Source organism: Telopea speciosissima, chromosome 8, assembly GCF_018873765.1.
Source record: "Telopea speciosissima isolate NSW1024214 ecotype Mountain lineage chromosome 8, Tspe_v1, whole genome shotgun sequence".
Classification (NCBI taxonomy): domain Eukaryota; kingdom Viridiplantae; phylum Streptophyta; class Magnoliopsida; order Proteales; family Proteaceae; genus Telopea; species Telopea speciosissima.
Window position 1 is genome coordinate 55,144,202 of NC_057923.1, and position 19,252 is coordinate 55,163,453.

At 39.5% G+C, this 19,252-nt stretch overlaps 1 pseudogene; it reads left to right on the forward strand.

The window, feature by feature from the left end:
* Positions 1-2,132: 2,132 nt before the first annotated feature.
* LOC122671554 lies at positions 2,133-4,704 on the forward strand (annotated as a pseudogene).
* Positions 4,705-19,252: the final 14,548 nt, after the last annotated feature.

Genomic DNA, 19,252 nt, shown 5'->3' on the forward strand with positions numbered 1-19,252 from the left:
TTTTCTTTCCAACCACTGATCCTCTGAGCTGTTCTATCTTGGATGTCCTTGAAGATAGAAGACTTATTAGCTCCAAATTCCAGCGGCAAGCCTAGGTATTTCTGAGGTCCTTCCCCATATTTGATGTGTAAGATTCTTGAAACCATCTTTTGAATCTTGGGGGAAGTGTTTGGACTAAAGGTGATAATAGACTTAGCTCTATTGATCGCCTGGTCACTTGCTGCACAAAATAGATCAATGCAGCCTTTGAGGTTATGAATTTGATCAAGCTTTACTTCGGAGAAAAGTATGCAATCATCTGCAAAGAGGAGGTCGGAAACAGGGGGAGCTCTATTCCTAACCTTGATACCTTTAATCAGTCCATGCTGGGCAGTATTTTTTTTTTGGTTGCATCTGTGCTCTAAAAGCTTGCATTAACCTTTAGTCTTTTTGCGCAAAGTGGCTACCCTCAAGTCTCAAATCCAAACATCTCACATGGGAGTCCAAACCTTTTACTATTACTCTAAGCAATGACCCCAACTTTCAAATTATTTTGAAAATTTTTTTTTATCTTTAACTTTATAGAATAAGATAAGGGGTAATCAAAAGATGTCAAGTTCTAAGTATACCTATAGAGGTGTCATTATACAGTCCCCCCTTTCCCCCCTAAAAAAACAAATAAAAAAATGTGTATTTAAAGAAGGCAGAATGTTTTTTGCATGGGATACAAGGGTCACACCCACGCACAACAGGGGCCGGAATGATCACCATGCCCCCCCATGTATGGAGGAAATTCTGCCCCATTTTGTGCCATCGGGTGTGCTATCATTGGTTGGCGTGTGCGACGTGGTCCCTGTGTCCCACCCAGAAAACAACGCCCCTTTATAGATATTATTCTTAATGTGATAGTAAGAAAACAAAGTTTTGATGTGTGCGAGTCACCCTAATTGAGTAAAAGAAAACATGAAACCTAGTTAAGAATCATGAATATTAGCCCACGTCTGAGTCAATAGACGTTTTCCTTTACTTGATGTTTTTGCCTGAGTCATGTGAAATACACCGAGTTTGAATTTTTTTATTGGGTCATACTATTCATAGACCATAAGTTCGGTCTACAAATAGAACCTAAGGAATTTTTGTTCATTGTCTTCATTATCGGCCCTTATTTTTTCTTCTCACCTGCAAAGCAACCATAGCCTCACTCCTTCCTCACTCAGAGGAGGAGGAAAATATTACAAAAATAAGAAGAAAAAAAAACATAACTCACCTTGACTAAGTTTGATTCGCTCGAATCACCAAACTTTGAAAAGGACAAGTAAGTCAAAAGTAACCAAAAAAAAAAAAACTTACGTAAAAAATTTAGTTTTCCAAATATAGTTAATGAATTAATCATCCTCTAATCTAAACCTTTTCTCAACATTACCCCTATTCTTATCCCCCTCCCCCCCCCCCCCCCCAAAAAAAAAATAATAATAAATAAATAAAATTACCCTTATTAGTTTGGTTTGTTTGATAGAAGAAAAAAAATCCCATCAAGAATACCAAAATACTCCTTATTTGATGAACCATGGGTCTTGGTGGGGTGTCATGTATGAATCCTCACGTTTTTTGTTTTTTTATATTAGAATCTTTCCCTTTTCGAGGATTTTCATGAGACCTCTCATCGCTTATAGGCGTTTTATTTGAGCCTTTGAGGTGGGAGAATTTGGGTGGGAAAGTGCTGATGTGGTATTTCAAAATCCCACCTTAATCTTGTTTGATTAACCTAGGGTGGTAAACGTACAAAGGTTTTGGAAACAACATTAAATGTCGTCTGCTGACGTGGTATTTGAAAATCTCACCTATATCCTAACCAAAATCCCACCAATTAAGGGCAATTGATGAGACTTTGATTACTGTTCTTGGAAAAAGTAAAAATTTCACCCCCATGAGTGGCTCTCCTTCAGCTGTGGTGGGAGCTGAAGGATCCAACCCAGCCAAAACAGGGGTGTTTGGGTCATTTTCAGGCAGGCCCACCCTTGAAATGACCAAACTCCCCTGTTTTTGGCTTGGCTGGATCCTCCAGCTCCCGCCATGGCTGGAGGAAAGCCAGGTCCGATCTCAATAGGCGGAGCAGTCGCTGTTGAAACTTGAGAAAGTTGGAAGTTTGAATTTTAGTAATGCAACGGCATCAAAACGAGGGATAGAAACTGGATCACCCAACATCATCCCACCGGATCTCCCTTTCCCGGATTTTCCCAATTAGTCATCGCACAGATAGCAATTACGTTCGTCGCGTACTTCATTCCTTTCATTGGTTTTCTTTGTGTGTTCCAAAATGGAACTCCCATTCTCACGCTTCCAAAATGTATCATTAGATCAGATCCAGAGTTATTGTGGTTTTTCTAGTTTCGTACTAGATCCCAAGGGTTACAGTCCCAGAAATTTTCCCCTTTTTCCTGGGTTTGATTTCTCTTATAGCAGAAGAGATAGTTGGAGAATGCCGCCCTCTCATGTCAAGTGTTTTTCTCTTAAGCAAGGGCTACAACCAAGACCCAAACCAAAACCCAAGCATAATCATATCACCCAAAATTTAGAAATAGCGGTTGCTTCTGAAGAAACCCAGATTAGGATATCCACTTCAGGGCTATGCGTTCAGATAGAGAAGCTCGTTTACTATAAAAGGTTTGAAGAGGCACTTGAATTGTTCGAAATTTTGGAGTGCGAGGGTAATTATGATGTGGGGAGCACCACATACGATGCGCTGGTGACTGCATGTAGTGGGCTGAGATCTATTAGAGGAGTTAAGAGAGTATCCAATTACATGATCGAAAGCGGGTTTGAGCCAGATCAGTATTTGCAAAACAGGGTCTTGTTGATGTACGTGAAATGTGGGATGATGATAGATGCACGACGATTGTTTGATGTTATGGCCGAGCGAAACTTAGTGTCCTGGAACACAATTATGGGTGGGCTTGTCGATTCAGGAGAATACAGCGAGGCTTTCCAGTTGTTCCTTCTCATGTGGTCGGAGTTTTCAGATGCCGGCTCCCGCATGTTTGCCACGATCATTGGGCTTCCGCTGGACTGGGACTAGTCTCTGCAGGGAGACAATTGCACTCCTGTGTCTTGAAGATGGGGATAGGGGCTGATATTTTTGTGTCTTGTTCTTTGATTGACATGTATAGTAAGTGTGGGGACATTGAAGCTGCTCAATTTGTCTTTGGTGAAATGCCAGAAAAGACAGTGGTTGGATGGAACTCAATTATTGCAGGGCATGCACTTCATGGGTATAGTGAGGAAGCTCTGAGTAAGTATCATGAGATGCAGTGTTCAGGTGTGAAAATGGATCACTTCACTTATTCCATAATTATTCGAATATGCACCCGTTTAGCTTCACTACAGCATGCTAAGCAAGTCCATGCTGGTCTAGTTCGTCGTGGTTTTGGGTTAGATGTAGTAGCCAACACGACACTGGTCGACTTGTATAGCAAATGGGGTAGGATTGAAGATGCTCGGCATGTTTTCGATAGCATGCCTTGCAAGAATGTCATCTCTTGGAATGCTTTGATTGCTGGATATGCTAACCATGGTCGGGGAGCGGAGGCTGTCGAGATGTTTGAACAAATGCTTTGTGAAGGCATGGTTCCCAATCATGTCACTTTTCTTGCTGTGTTGTCTGCCTGTAGCTATTCAGGTTTGTCAGATAAAGGGTGGGAAATTTTTTAATCAATGAGCACGGACTACAGTATCAAGCCCCGAGCAATGCACTATGCATGCATGATTGAGCTATTAGGACGAGAAGGTCTCTTGGATGAAGCTTTTGCATTGATAAGAGAAGCTCCCATTAAGCCTACTGTGAACATGTGGGCTGCCTTGCTGACAGCCTGTAGAGTCCACAAGAATTTAGAACTTGGGAAATTTGTGTCCGAAAAGCTTTATGGGATGGAACCTGAGAAGCTTGGCAACTATATTGTGTTGTTGAACATATATAACAGTTCTGGAAGGTTGGAGGAAGCTGCTGCGGTCATACAGACCTTGAAAAGAAGGGGCTTGAGAATACTTCCTGCATGTAGTTGGATTGACGTCAAGAAAAAACCTCAGCTTTTCCTTTCAGGAGATACATCCCATATTCAAACCAAAGAAATCTACCAAAAAGTAGACAGCTTGATGTTGGAGATAACAAAAAGTGATCATATCCCAGTTCAGAAATCTTTGCTTCCTGATGTGGATGAACAGGAAGCACAGATTTCTTCCTACCATAGTGAAAAACTTGCAATTGCTTTTGGACTCATCAATACGTCAAGTTCAACGTCATTACAAATAGTGCAGAGCCATCGGATCTGTGCTGATTGCCATGAGGTGATTAAGTTGATAGCCTTGGCTACTAGACGGGTAATTGTTGTGAGGGATGCAAGTCGCTTTCACCATTTCAAGGATGGAACTTGTTCTTGTGGGGATTACTGGTGACTACACAATTATTCCATTGTAGGAATGAAATTTTTGTATTCCATTAATATTGCTATATACAACCTAGTGGTTTTGGGTTCGAGCTTGAAACAGCCTCTTCGCAAAGTGGGGGTAAAGCTGCATACATTATAACCCTCCCCAGACCCAACAGTGGTGGGAGCCTCATGCACTGGGTATGCCCCTACATTACTATTGCTACATGCCTCTTCTTAGTACTAATTAAAGGTATGATTATTTTCTAAATATATTAATGAAAATCTAAATCTAGTATTCTTTATGCAAAATCTTTGCAAATCTTTGGGAGTTGGACCACATTTCCTAATTCCTTTGCATTGCATAGTTGCCTGCAGTTATTTGATTTACTCAAAGTGCCTTATCTTTGATGATCATTATTCAGTGTATTTAGCATAAGTGGATGAACCCATTTCTGATTTGAGAAATATAAAGAAGGGTTCTATATATTTTTGTCAGAAACACTTGTAATGAAAAATCTTTAACTTCCTTGATCGTGCTTTTATTGTCTGTATGGTTATTAAAACATAATTCCAGTATATTGAAGTACATATATGTTCTTACACCTCATTGCAAGGTTTAAAGTATCGGTATCGGGTATCGTATCGGCCGGGTGATTTTAAGAGACGTATCGTATCGTATTGTATCGTTTCGGAGATACATATCGAACAATACAGTTACGCATAAAAATTATCAAAATACACATGGAAATACACTTTTGGAACAAAAAACAATATAAATAAGCAATATATAATAAGTGTCATGTATAAAACCTAAAATGGTGAATAATGTATACCCAAACAAGTGCATTAAATTGAAATTGTTATAAGAGATGAGGTTTCTTACATGTTGTAATCATCTATAGCCATGAAGAGTATTGGATGATGCAAAGGATGATGTTGTAGCACTCTTTGATTCGTTTTTTAGTTTAAAAGTGTGAAAAACCAAGATTCAATGCAAGATTTTAGACTCTTGGTTGAGAGTTTTCCTTCATTTTTTTGTTAGATTAGGAGTTGTATCGAGTCTGTGAGTGAAAATGGCTTTGTTATGGAATGTATCGATGGTATCGGTACGTATCGGTATGTATCGGTGCATATCGGTATGTATCGGTGTGTATCGAGCCGTAGAGACAGATACGTATCGTATATCGATACGTATTAAACCACCCACAGAACCCTTTACTGGACGTATCGATGGTATTGATACGTATCGGTCGTATCGTATCGTATCGGCCCGTATCGGTCGATACATTTCGATACAGTTCATTTTTTTTTAAAAAGGGAGACGTGTCGGTATCAACCGATACCGATACGTATCGGTCGATACTTTAAACCATGCCTCATTGAAGTTAAGTTACTCATGTGAACTCATTCTCGAATCTCCTGACCCTATATCAGTTCCTTGAGGAAGGTCTGACTTTGAAGGGATCTTTGAAATTCTTATCTCTAAGATGTGTCATCATTGGCATTGGCCTCCATTTTCCTCCAATCTGTGTCTTCTGGGAGCTCAAGCCGCCGAACATACCTGTATTCCCACCAGTGGCCATTTCTGCAGTCCCTTGTATTGGATTCTCGTTGCTGCTTCCATTTCCTACTGATCTTCAAACTCTTCCCATTCTCTGTGCATACTTGATTGTTGTATTTGCCAACCCCTGGTTTTTCAACAAAGGGATTCTATAATTTCCATCAAGAATAGTTTATGAATTCAGTGATCAGTTCTTTCACTGATTGGTGCCTCCCCCAAGGATGCTCTACCATGGGGAGTTTTCAACATTAATCACAGGGAGTCTTTACCTTATCCTCAACCTTTCCAACAACAACAACAACTCAGCTTTATCCCAACTAAATGGGGTCGGCTACATGGATCCTCTCAAGATAAAGTAAGAAAAATGAAGAATAAAAATGCAGAAATGAGATAAGAAAAGTTAGAAATGGAAAATGAAAAATGAAAGTAAAAGGAAAGAGGAGAGCCCAAGGAACCAGGAAAATCTCAGCTTCATGGTGTTAACAACGTGGATCCTTGCCCTCCAAAAGGCTCTATCTGAGGTCATTCTTGGCACAAGCCCCAGGCTATGCATGTCATTCTTCACAACCTCACCTATGGTCATTTTAGGCCTGCCCCTACCTCTTTTAGCTCCTTCAATCGGGATCAAATCACTCCTCCTTACTGGGGCGTCTCCAGGCCTCTGTTGTGCGTTGCCAGACCACCTTAGACGACATTCTCGGAGCTTGTCGCTGATCAGGGCAACTCCCACATCGGCTCTAATGCATTCGTTCCTCACTTTATCCATTCTAGTTTTGCCGCACATCCATCTTATCATCCTCATCTCTGCAACACATAGCTTTGCTATATGACACTTCTTAACTGCCCAACATTCTACTCCATACATTATAGCCAGTCGGACAATAGTCTTGTAGAACTTTCATTTCAGTTGTAAAGGAATGTGGCGGTCACACAGTACTTCAGTCGCACCTCTCCACTTCATCCATCTCACTTTAATTCTTTGTGAAACATCATCATCTATGTCATCTTCTTTGTTTATGGTAGACCCAAATATCTAAAATAGTCCCTTGGCGGTATCTATCTCTCAATTTTCACCGTTTCATTATCCATCATAGTGTGACTAGAGTTACACATCATATACTCCATCTTCGATCTACTAATCTTAAAGCCTCTTGTTTCCAAGGTTGATCTCCACATCTTTAACTTAATGTTAATACCTGCTTTTGTCTCATCCACCAAAACGATATTATCGGCAAAGAGCATACACCACTACACCTTGTCTTGGATGTTCTTGGTTAATTCATCCATGATAAGTGCAAACAAATAAGGGCTTAGGGCTAATCCTTGATGTAACCCATTCGTAATTGGGAATTCCTTGCCTTAGCCTCCCGCAGATCTCACACTAGTTACCACACCCTCATACATATCTTTAATTACATCTATATATTTACTCGACACCCCTCTTTTCGCAAGAACATGCCAGATTAAATCTCTAGGGACTCTGTCATAGGCTTTCTCCAAGTCAATAAAGACTATATGGAGATCCTTCTTACTAGCTCTACATCTCTCTATGAGCCTCCTTAGTAGGTGGATAGCTTTCTGTCGTGGATCTACCTGGCATAAAACTAAATTGATTCTTCGAGATATGAGTCTCTCTTCTCAGATGGACTCCAATAACCTTCTCCTAAAGTTTCATAGTAGATTAAACTTCTTGTACACCCTTGAGGTTTGTCCTGTTGTCATGTACACCCTAGGATTTTTTAAACCTTACTTACAAACCCCCTAGGACTAACGAAATACCTATTCTGTTAGAGTGAACAGGTTAAGTGATGATGTCAATAGGCCATAAATCTATAAATGGCCAAAAAACCCTTATGGCTATTGGAGTTACCATAATACCCTTTTGGATAGATTAGAATCTATTGGAGTAAAAAATCGAGTTTTGTGGGGAATCGGCTTGAGGACTGGGCAACTGCTCAGTCCTCGTCTTTACCGCCGTTGTCAACAATCTTTCAAGGTCAATACCGGTCAAATTAGGTCTGCTTAGCAACCTCTAGATTCTCAACCTCATCAACAAAATACTCTCTCCGACGAAATTCAGGCCGAGTTAGGTGAGTTGAGTAAACTTGTTTATCTCAATTTTATGGGGAATTGGGTCAAGGGTCCAATTGATACAGATAAGTCACATAATAGGCATATTTTATTGGAAATAAGCCTTTGGTGGGGTTATATATACATTGGGCCTTTGATTCCATGTGTTTTCTTTGTAATGGGACAATTAATGGGCCTAAAATATGGGTACAAGGAAGGCATACGGGATTAGGCTTAGTAGTAGCTTATTTTTGTTTCTCCTAGGCATATTTAAGCCTTTTCCTATTCCTAGGCTGTTAGTTAAGTCTTTTAATTTTTGTAAGTATTAGTCTGGAGTCTAGTGTTAATCCTTTCATATTCCTAGATTCATGTATTATGTCTTTAATGTTTTATTGGTTTTAGTTTCTAGGTCTTGGGGGTAGTTTTCCATGTCTAGGATTTGGTATCTATGCATGGGGAATTCCAAAGGGAATTTGGAATTCTAAGAGTCTACTATAATGCTACTTGATGTACTCCAGGCTTTTAAGGCCTCCCCCACTCCTATATAATGCAAACCATGGGCTGTTCTCAAAGGCATCCAATAGTTTTTTCCAGCAAACAATCTGAATATTTTCTTGTGTGGCTCAAGAGGGCTTAGGTGAGATTCCTACATCGGGCCTAGGTGGGACTCCTATGGCTGGGGAACTAGTGGGACTCTAGCTTGTCAAAGTTATCCTACTATCTTCAACATTCATCATTCATCATTCATCATCCATTACCATTTGCACCTTTACCTCCTTCATCATTCAAACACCAACACAACAGGATCAGAACTAAACCAAATCTGACCCAAGCTGTCCAACACCTACCCCTATTCTCTTCCAGATTCGATCTTGGCTTGCTTACCCTCTTGGGTTTGTATAAAATTTGGTATCAGAGCATGGCTGGACAAAAGAATAACCTTGATTCAAATCCCTTCATATTTAAGACCAGAGTTTGATTACCTAATGAAAGAACAACATTGTTGGTTGTTGGTGAACGATGGCGTGACAATACCATTTGATGCAAACCTGAGAGGATAAGCAAGCCAAGATCGAATCTGGAAGAGAATAGGGGTAGGTGTTGGACAACTTGGGTCAGATTTGGTTTAGTTCTGATCCTGCTGTGTTGGTGTTTGAATGATGAAGGTGGTAATGGTGCAAATGGTGATGGATGATGAATGTTGAAGATAGTAGGATAACTTTGGCAAGCTAGAGTCCCACCTAGGCCCGATGTAGGAATCTCACCTAAGCCCTCTTGAGTCACAAGAAAATATTCAGATTGTTTGCTGTAAAAATTCATTGGGTGCCTTTGAGAACAGCCCATGGTTTGCATTATATAGGAGTGGGGGAGGCTTTAAAAGCCTTGAGTACATCAAGTAACATTAAAGTAGACTCTTAGAATTCCAAAGCCCCTTTGGAATTCCCTATACATAGATACCAAATCCTAGACATGGAAAACTACCCCCAAGACCTAGAAACTAAAACCAATAAAACATTAAAGACATAATATATGAATCTAGGAATATGAAAAGATTAACACTAGACTATTAACTAATACTTAGAAAAATTAAAAGACTTAACTAACAACCTAGGAATAGGAAAAGGCTTATAAATATGCCTAGGAGATATGAAAATAAGCTACTATATGCCTAATCCCATATGCCTTCCTTGTACCCACATTTTAGGCCCATTGCAAAGAAAACACATGGAATCAAAGGCCCAATGTATACATAACTCCACCCAAGGCTTATTTCCAATAAAATAAGCCCATTATGTGACTAATCTGCATCGATTCTCCCCTGCTTGAAAAAAACTCGACCTCGAGTTTTGGTCAAGGAAGGAATTAGCTTGGTATGATGGAGATCAGACTTCAGCCCATAACAATGTTCTTGTAGTTCTCTGAAGCTTGAAATATAGTCTTGCATGTGTGGTTCACGTTCTTCAAAACAGTTGAGCGGAAAAATAAAATCAATATTCTCAGTCTCCACCTCTGGTTCAATCTCACTTACCAAGGGTGTAACCACATTTTCTTCAGAAACTATTTCATTATTCTTGATCTCAATAGTGGAAAAAGTATCCGTAGAAATCTTTGGATCTACATCAACAATCTTTGCTTCAATAGAAGTGTTGAACTTATCGATCATATTCTCATCTACTGTTTTAGCTTGGTCTTCTTGAATTTCTTCTGTTTTATGCGCTTGAATTTCAACATATGCTATCTCAATAGAATCTTCGATTTGTTCAATTGTCATTGACGATGCTTCAATCATTGTTTCTTCTTGTGTTGGTCCAGTTGATTCTTTTTGTGGTTGCACGGTTGGTGTGGTCATTACTGGCTTTAATCCTCTCAGAACTTGAGTCTTGCATAGATACAAATGGTCTTAGGATACAAATATTGTCAATCAAATCAATCTCACCCTTTCGCTGTTTTAGCCAATCATGACCAACTCTAATAATTCTCATTGAACTTGGAAAGATTCGGCATTGAGCGCTGTCATAGTATGAGGTCATTTCAAATTCAACGAACACTTGATTGGCAGGCTCGATGACTATCTCGCCTGTCTAAGACAACATATCTACAATGGATTGTGAAATGGTGTTGTCATGCCATCGTTTACCAACAACCAACAATGTTGTTCTTCAATTAGGCAATCAAACTCTGGTCTTGAATATGAAGGGATTTGAATCAAGGTTGTTCTCTTGTCCAACCATGCTCTGATACCAATTTGATGCAAACCCGAGAGGGTAAGCAAGCCAAGATCGAATTTGGAATAGAATAGGGGTAGGTGTTGGACAGCTTAAGTCAGATTTGGTTTAGTTCTGATCCTGTTGTGTTGGTGTTCGAATGATGAAGGTGGTAATGGTGCAAATGGTGATGGATGATGAATGATGAATGTTGAAGATAGTAGGATAACTTTGGCAAGCTAGAGTCCCACTAATTGCCCAGCCATAGGAGTCCCACCTAGGCCCAATGTAGGAATCTCACCTAAGCCTTCTTGAGTCACACAAGAAAATATTCAGATTATTTGCTGTAAAAATTCATTGGGTGCCTTTGAGAGCAGCCCATAGGAGTGGGAGAGGCTTTAAAAACCTTGAGTACATTAAGTAGCATTAAAGTAGACTTAGAACTCCAAAGCCCCTTTGGAATTCTCCATACATAGATACCAAATCCTAGACATGGAAAACTACCCCTAAGACCTAGAAACTAAAACCAATAAAACATTAAAGACATAATACATGAATCTAGGAATATTAAAAGATTAACAGTAGACTCTATATTATTACTTAGAAAAATTAAAAGACTTAACTAACAACCTAGGAATAGGAAAAGGCTTATATTTATGCCTAGGAGATATGAAAATAAGCTATTGCTAAGCCTAATCCCATATGCCTTCCTTGTACCCACATTTTAGGCCCGTTACAAATAAAACACATGGAATCAAAGGCCCAATGTATACATAACCCCACCAAAGGCTTATTTCTAATAAAATATGCCCATTATGTGACTTATCTGCATCACCAATTCCCGTGTCTCTGTCAAAGTTGGGTGCTCTGCAGAATCTCAATTTGTCCATGAACAAACTCACCGGGGAAATCCTGAAGAATTTGGCGACTTGGGTGAGCTTGTTTACATGGTGCTCTCAATGAACAAGCATACTGGTCCTCTTTCTGGAAAAATCTGTTACAACATAACCAGATTCCTCCATTGATTAGAAACATCAGCAATCTTCAAACTCTAGCTTTGTACCACAATAACTTACATGGTGGTCTGCCACCGGAGATTGGGAAGCTCGGGAAGCTCGAAATCCTCTATCTTTATGAGAATCAGCTATCTAGGGACATTCCTTTAGAGATAGGTAACTGTTCGAGCTTGCAGATGATTGATTTTTTTGGAAATCAGTTCACCGGGAGCATTCCAATCACCATTGGAAGGCTAAAGGAGTAGAATTTTCTTGATATGAGACCAAAATGGTCTCACTGGTGATTTTTATGGAAATCAGTTCACCCTTTCTGTTTCACCATTTTCAGAGGTTTTGGGCGGTTTTTTAAACTTTTCCAGCCTATAGACACCGGGATTGAGTTCGCCGGTGACATCTGAGGTCGCTGGCCCTTTGGTTTGGCCGCCGCAAGATGCAGCAGTGGAGTTGTTGAAACCCTAAAATGGGTTTTCCATTTTCTCTTTTCTGGTTTTGCGATTTGGGGAAGGAGAGGGAATATTCCCTCTCTTATTCCTTATTTACTTTTGGCTATTTTGAGAAAGATGTACAAAGGCTATTTTGGTCTTTTACATTGTAAAACTAATACCGTTTACCCCAGGGGGTCTATAAGTAAGGTTTTAAAAATCATGAGGTGTACATGGCAATAAGACAAACCTTAGGGGGTGTACAACAAGTTTACCCTTCATAGTATGATTCATTAGTTTTATGCTTCTATAATTATTGTAGCTCTGGACATCACCCTTATTTTGTAGACCGGAAACTACAATGCTTCTCCTCCATTCATTTGGCATTTTTCTCGTGATCATAATCTTTTTAAATAACTTGGTTAACCAATATACCCCACAAACTCCAAGGGCCTTCCACACTTCTATTGGGATCTCATCCGGGCCTAGTGTCTTGCCTATTTTCATATTTCTTAAGGCTTTTTGAACTTCTGCCACACCAACTTTTCATACATATCTATGATGTGTGATGTCTTGATGAATAATGTCGTTAATCGGTTCAATCATACTCGAACTATCTCCATTTAATAGTTCACAAATATACTCATCCCATCTCCTTACAATGTCCTCATCCCTTACCAACACTCTTCCATCCTCCCCTTTCCTACATGAGCCATATGCCTTCAATTTATTTTTTAATTATAAAATTTCCATTGTTGGGTAGCTTTGATTGAATCTAGGTTTCAAATTTATGAATTCAGTGAAGAACTGAGCTGATAAAATTCATCCTCTTTTTTTTTTGAGAATTTATTTATATTTGAGTTCGGGAATCAAGGATGAGCGCCACAATTCCGTAGGTTTAATGTAGAAAACTCCTTTCATTGCATTTTTTCCTTCAAAATTCTGCACTTGGACATCATCTTGTTTGCAACACCTCCAATTCATAGCCATCATAACGATAATGTGAAATCCACTATAAATTTGAACTTTGGACTTGTGTGATTTTAGGTTCTAGTTTAGTGTCCATGTTTGCCTCGATGCTGTGGGCTGCATCTGTGGAGAATTCGGATCAACTCCTCGACTCACCTATGGAGGATTCTGGGGAGCCGACCCAGCTAACCATTCTTGAGTCCGAAGATTCTGCCAGCTGCCTACATCTGAGCTACATGTGTCAAACATGCTTGGATGCACACATGCAGAAGCTCTCCATTTCCTAGGCTGGACTATAGGTAATAGCCTATTCTCTTATATGTTTATATTGAATAATTGCTTAATTTATGTATTAGGGGCAGAATAGTAATTACCACTTGCGGGACCCATATCCCCAATGTGGAATCCAGATTCCTGTAGACTACCCTCACTGGCTTTCCATTTATGTCACATGACATCACCCGTATGACTTAGTTGTAGCTAATTAGGTAGTTATTTCTATAGATAATCAGATTAGAAAATACATTCTAAAATCTGATTTTGACTAAACCAAGGCAAACATGCCTTAGTCATACACTAGTATATAAAGAATACTTAGCTTACTATTCATTCTTACCAAACCAAAACAAGGAAACCGATTTCAGCAAGAGAGAAAGGAGAAGAAAAAGAGAAGGAAGGGAAGAGAAGAAAGCTAGGGTTTGAGAATTGGGATCCATTGGAGCTTGAAACTTGAAGCTTACACTACAACTTGGAAATTTGGGTGCTACCATCTCCTCCATCTTCAAATTCAGGTAAGCCATCGAATCAGTTTTGTTTTGCCCTAAATTTCCCTCCTCCTTCAATTTTTGTTGAGTTTACAACCCTATTAAACCCTAGCATAGGAAATTAGGTAAAATTGGATAAACCCCCAAATTGGAACATGATATTGGGTTATGTTAACCCAATTAGCTAGAGTTTTTGCTCCTAAGACTTTTTCTTCAAATTGGGGCAGTGCATGTCAAGATCCAATCCTGAGCAGCACAAGCCTCTTTTCTGTTTTGTGAACCGGATGGAGTTGCAGAGAGGCCTACGGTCAACCGGTTGGTCCCAGGTGTGAATCCGGTTCACCTTGTAGAGGTTGTCTTGATTCTGGTGGTTAGGGCTTTGACCTAAAGCTTCTTCTATGTCTGATTTATGTCATTTATTGTCTATTTAGGGTTGTAGTCTTCTGTGGGTAAGGTTGTGGTTTGACTTTGGGATTCTCTGGTGACTAGGCTTATCTTCATTCCAGGTAAGGGGATTTTGATTTAATTTGAGTGTGTTTATTGTTTAATTTCAGTTTATTATTAGCTGCCATGTCATACATCATAATAGCAGGTTATTACATATAGTTTTATAGCTTTCCCTTCTTATGCATTATTGATTGCATGATACTAGGGTGCATTCCATCTTGCATATGCATAAATTATCTTGATACTTATTGAAATTGATTGAAATGTGTTGCTGGAAATATTCTCTCTTATTATCTAATACTGGAACATATGCCATCATGATAGTGTGCATTGGGCTAGGGATATCATAAACTCAATGCTACGGCCCTTACCAACAAGGGAGAGGTGTTGGATAACTCGTGGTAGGTTCGAAGGGATGATTCTGAGATGCCATTTACTATCCCTTATCCGAAGATCATTACAGAAATGGGAACAAACAGTAGGGTTAACATTGGGGGGTTCGTTGACGTCAGATGTGTAATACCTGAGCTGGCGGGTCCCCACCGTGGTAGAGTGGTATCGCTCGGGTGACCGACATCTGGTTATGTGTTTCCGGGACCAAGGGTATCATACCTACTACAGTAGCATTTATACCTCATGAGACCTAGTATCAATGTTAGGAGCATACTTAACTTTAGGTCATTCATCATGGACTATCTGCATTTGCTTGTGTTTTTCCCTTGTTGGGCTTAGTGGAGCTCACCCCTGTGGATATCCTTATTTTTCGGATGACTCTTCTACTGTTACCGGTGTTTCTTTGGGAGCTACCTCCGCTCTGGATCCTCCTATTGTTGTTGGAGTATGTGGAGCACGATGTCTCGTGCTCGTGTGACGACTGTGCTTTTTCTTGATTATAGCCTGACAGTCTAGGCTATCTCCCCCACTCTTTTGTGTTTATACATCACTTTTGTATAGTTTAGTGTGATATAGATCTTGCACTTTTGTCTTGGGTTACTGGTGGAATTTGTACAAATGTAACTCAAGTTTCAGATATATATATATATATATATTTATATAAATGAAATATCACTTAGTTCTCTTTATTATTGATCTTATTCTTATTATTTAAACTCTTCCGCTGCTTTTAAATTACTGTATTGTAACCATTATTGTGAATAGGGTACTGCACTTGCGATCCATGGGATTGATTGGATGTCGGATGGCGTCCAGTTACACTAAGCCCTTATTAACCGGGCCGGGGTGTGACAGATAAATAAATGAACAAACAAAAAATGGACACTGCAAGGTTGGCTCCGCATCTATGTTGACATTTCACAAAAAGTTGTGTTGGGCACACACACAAAGTGTGTAGTGTTGTAATTGTTGTCAACACAGTCTCATCACTCTGGGATGGGCAAGTTCAGTTATGGCAGCTTTTATGGTAATTTACATGGTGGTGATGTGGCAGCTTATGTGACAGTATAGTATTGGCAGTGGCCGGCGTGTTGATCAACTCTGTAACTTGTTAGATGGGTGAACAGTGCTGTGGCAGTGTATTGGTGGCGTTTGGTTTGTTCTTGATGCAGTGAATATAAGGGATCAAGGTGAAGTGGCCTAGACAGTGGGTGAACCAATTTCAGAACACTGGTTTTTATGACTCCAACTTCGTTTAATTTTTGAGTTGTCTTAGATGGAGAATTAGTTGAAGCTTAAAACTAAAAGACTCTGTGATGCAGGAATGCTTCCATGGTTCAGCCCGAATCCATTTGGGAACCCAGACCGAGAACCAGGTTCAATTGGTTTTTGGAGTCTTGTAGGATTATAGGAATTTATTTATTTTTATTGGAAAAACCAAGTTATATTTTAATTGGGTAGGTTACATAGGAGATTAGATTTATTTTCCAGTTTCCTTATTTGAGTTTGTTTTCTAGTTAAATAGGTTTCCTTGTTAGCAGGGTTTTCTTCTTTTAAATAGCTTGTACTAGGATGAAATTTCTGAGTAGAAAATTGAAATTGAGTTTGGTTTGAGTGTGTACCTGCGTGGCTTGGCAGCCGTTTCTCTCTACACCTCTTTCCTCCTCCCTTGTGTGCGATCAGCCCTTCCTCCTCCTCCTTTCTTCTTCTTCTTCTTTCTTACTTTTTGTTGTAATATGGGTACAAGGGTATATTTGTCCATTAGGTTTTAGTTGGTGTTGCCCTAAGGGTATAACTGTAACTTGTACTTCATTAGCTTTATTATAAATAAAGAGGGCTTGTGTCTCATTGACATAAGTTCAATTCCCCAAATCCAACATGGTATCAGAGTGAGGATCGACATTGGGATCCGAACCCTAATGGCCTTGCTCATGGAACCCTAAACTCGCCGCCACCTCTCTCTTATGCCTCCACCTTCTCTCTCCCTCTCGGTTTCAGCACCACCACCAACCGCCAACACCCTCTCTCTCCCCCTCCGGGATGATGTCTTTCCATATCTTTCATGTTCTCAGGATACATACTTTTATCGTTCACTTTTCTTTTGTTTTTACATCATTCATTTGTCATTTCCCAATTTTCACTTCTGATCTCATTTCCCTTCCCTCTTTTTCTATCTCTTCATTCCCTTATTTTGTCTAATCCTCAGTTTTACCTACTTTATTTGTTTGGATCCATGTTGCCGACCCCATTAAGTTGGGATAAGGTTGAGCTTCTTCTTGTTGTTGTTTAATCTCCACCTCATGTTTTCCTTGTATAATAAATCCCAATTTTTTCCCCACTTTGTGGAGTGTATGCTTACTAGATGTGCTGGTGACTATTTTATCCTTTAGAATTGTCATATGATTGACTAGACTTGTTATTAAGAATTGGAAATCTAGGGGGTGTACTTTATAGGTTCACATATTATTATTTCATTATGTCCTTTTTCAAATTTATCTAGTATTTACAGGAATATTTAACTTATTCTCTGAGTTCACTATATTTATTGTTCCTTCTTGATGCAAAAAGAATGCTTCTATCTATTGTTCCTTGTAGGTTTGCATATTTAACTAGACACATCAGATCCATTGCACATTTGAATTGCTCATTTAATTGGAAGCCCACATTTGCTAATAATATGGCAGCTCAATTAGCAAGGGAAGAGTCCATAAATTGGGATGTACTATTGGGAATTCTGTCCCACTGTTGGAGTAGGGTGGAGGTCTCAAAGTATTTCTGGTTCATCTGGGCAGTGTTTTATCTTTTAATATGATTTACAGTGTCAAAGATTTACTGCTTTCATGTTTCTTGTAATATCATCTTTCTCTTTATAAATAGAAGTTTTTCTGTTATCTATCTATCCAAAAAGGGGGGGGGGGGGGGGAGGGGGAATCTTGTTTCATATACTCATCAGTACTGCTCTAGAGGCTATCCAACTTCTAGGAGTCTAGTGCTGCAATGCATTCTCCTACCTGAAGACAGATCAGCCGGATCCAATTAACTTAGCTATAACCTGAATGCCCTTTTGTCAGCCTTCACTTTTTGGAGATTATTTAGACCATGCAGGTTTCCTACCACACAACAAGAATCAAAATGCATCCCAAGTAAACAATTACTTCATTTAAGGCTGGAAATGTTTGATCCATTTGAAATAATCACACTCCCTTAGTTGCTTGCATTTCATGGTTAAAATAACTTTGGTTGGAGGATCTGATGTATTGCAACCTAGACTATGTTATGTGCTATGTTATCGGCAGCTATATTGAGACATCTCTTTCTTCCTTTCAAACATTTCCTTTAATTTTTTGTTATTTCTGTTCATTTTGAGATGTTAATGCTGCTGCACTTTTTTTTTTTTTTTTGTGTATGGGGGGGGGGATTGTTGAGAATGCTGCTCATCTTTTTGAATTTACCCTCTTCACCCAGCCTCTTTTTTAAAAATTTTAAATGCTTCCCTTGCTGGTTCGTCATCCGTGATCTGATGCAAATTCTTCTAACCTCAAGGATTTCAACTCTGAGGCTGATGCTCAAGCGAACTTGGCCATAAATCTTCGAGGTGAGACATCTCTTTCTTCCTTTCGAACATTTCCTTTAATTTCTCATTTTCAGTTGATTGATTAGTGGGTACTGATATAGATTCCTCACCTCATATGGTGAAGTTCAAGAGATTGTATCAAGAAGCAGTTCCAATGGTTGGAGGCAAGTGAATCTCATATGTACATTTTGTGTGTTGCTAATAGAGAGCAGTGCATGCATGAGTTTACTCTCAAGATTGGTTGAAATTTTCTTTTGTATTTGGGCAGGTGATAACCAATTGAAAGGGATATTGAGGCTCCACTCCTTTCTGATTAGAGGACTATTTGATATCATGCGTCCAATGATATTTGCCAGTATGGAAGTACAGTTGCAGTTGTTGATTGTTCCATCATCGACGTTAACATATTTTAGAGTTTTGTTGGTGTCAGTTTCTTCTTGTTGACTGGAGAAATATTTTCCTTGTGGGAGGTTCCAGTCTCTGATAGGCACAAGAAGCAAAGTGGAAAACAAATGAAATGTGTTTCCATCAGATTAATAAAAGATTGTCCCAAGGAAAGAGGGAATTTTTTTTTTGGTTGCATCCGTGCTCTAAAAGTTTTCAAGTACCAAGTACATCAAACCTGCTTGAGGTGAAGCTCCGTGTCTGTAACCTTTCCAGCTGAAAGCATCCACACAAAAACCTCCAAGCAAGGAGGTGGGGTGGGGATGGGTTTTCTCCGAATTTGTCCTAGTTCCTAAGTTACCAAAAATGCTGAAATCAGCTAATTTAGGGAGGAAGCTTCAAAGCTTCCTCCCCCCCCTTTTTCTCTTTTCCAGTTTTTGCTCCCCTTTCCTGGTTGCAGACAAGAAAGATTACGTCTCATTCCCATGCTGACCTCCACTTTTCTACATTATCTGTTACAACTCTCCCCACCCCTCCCTTCTCT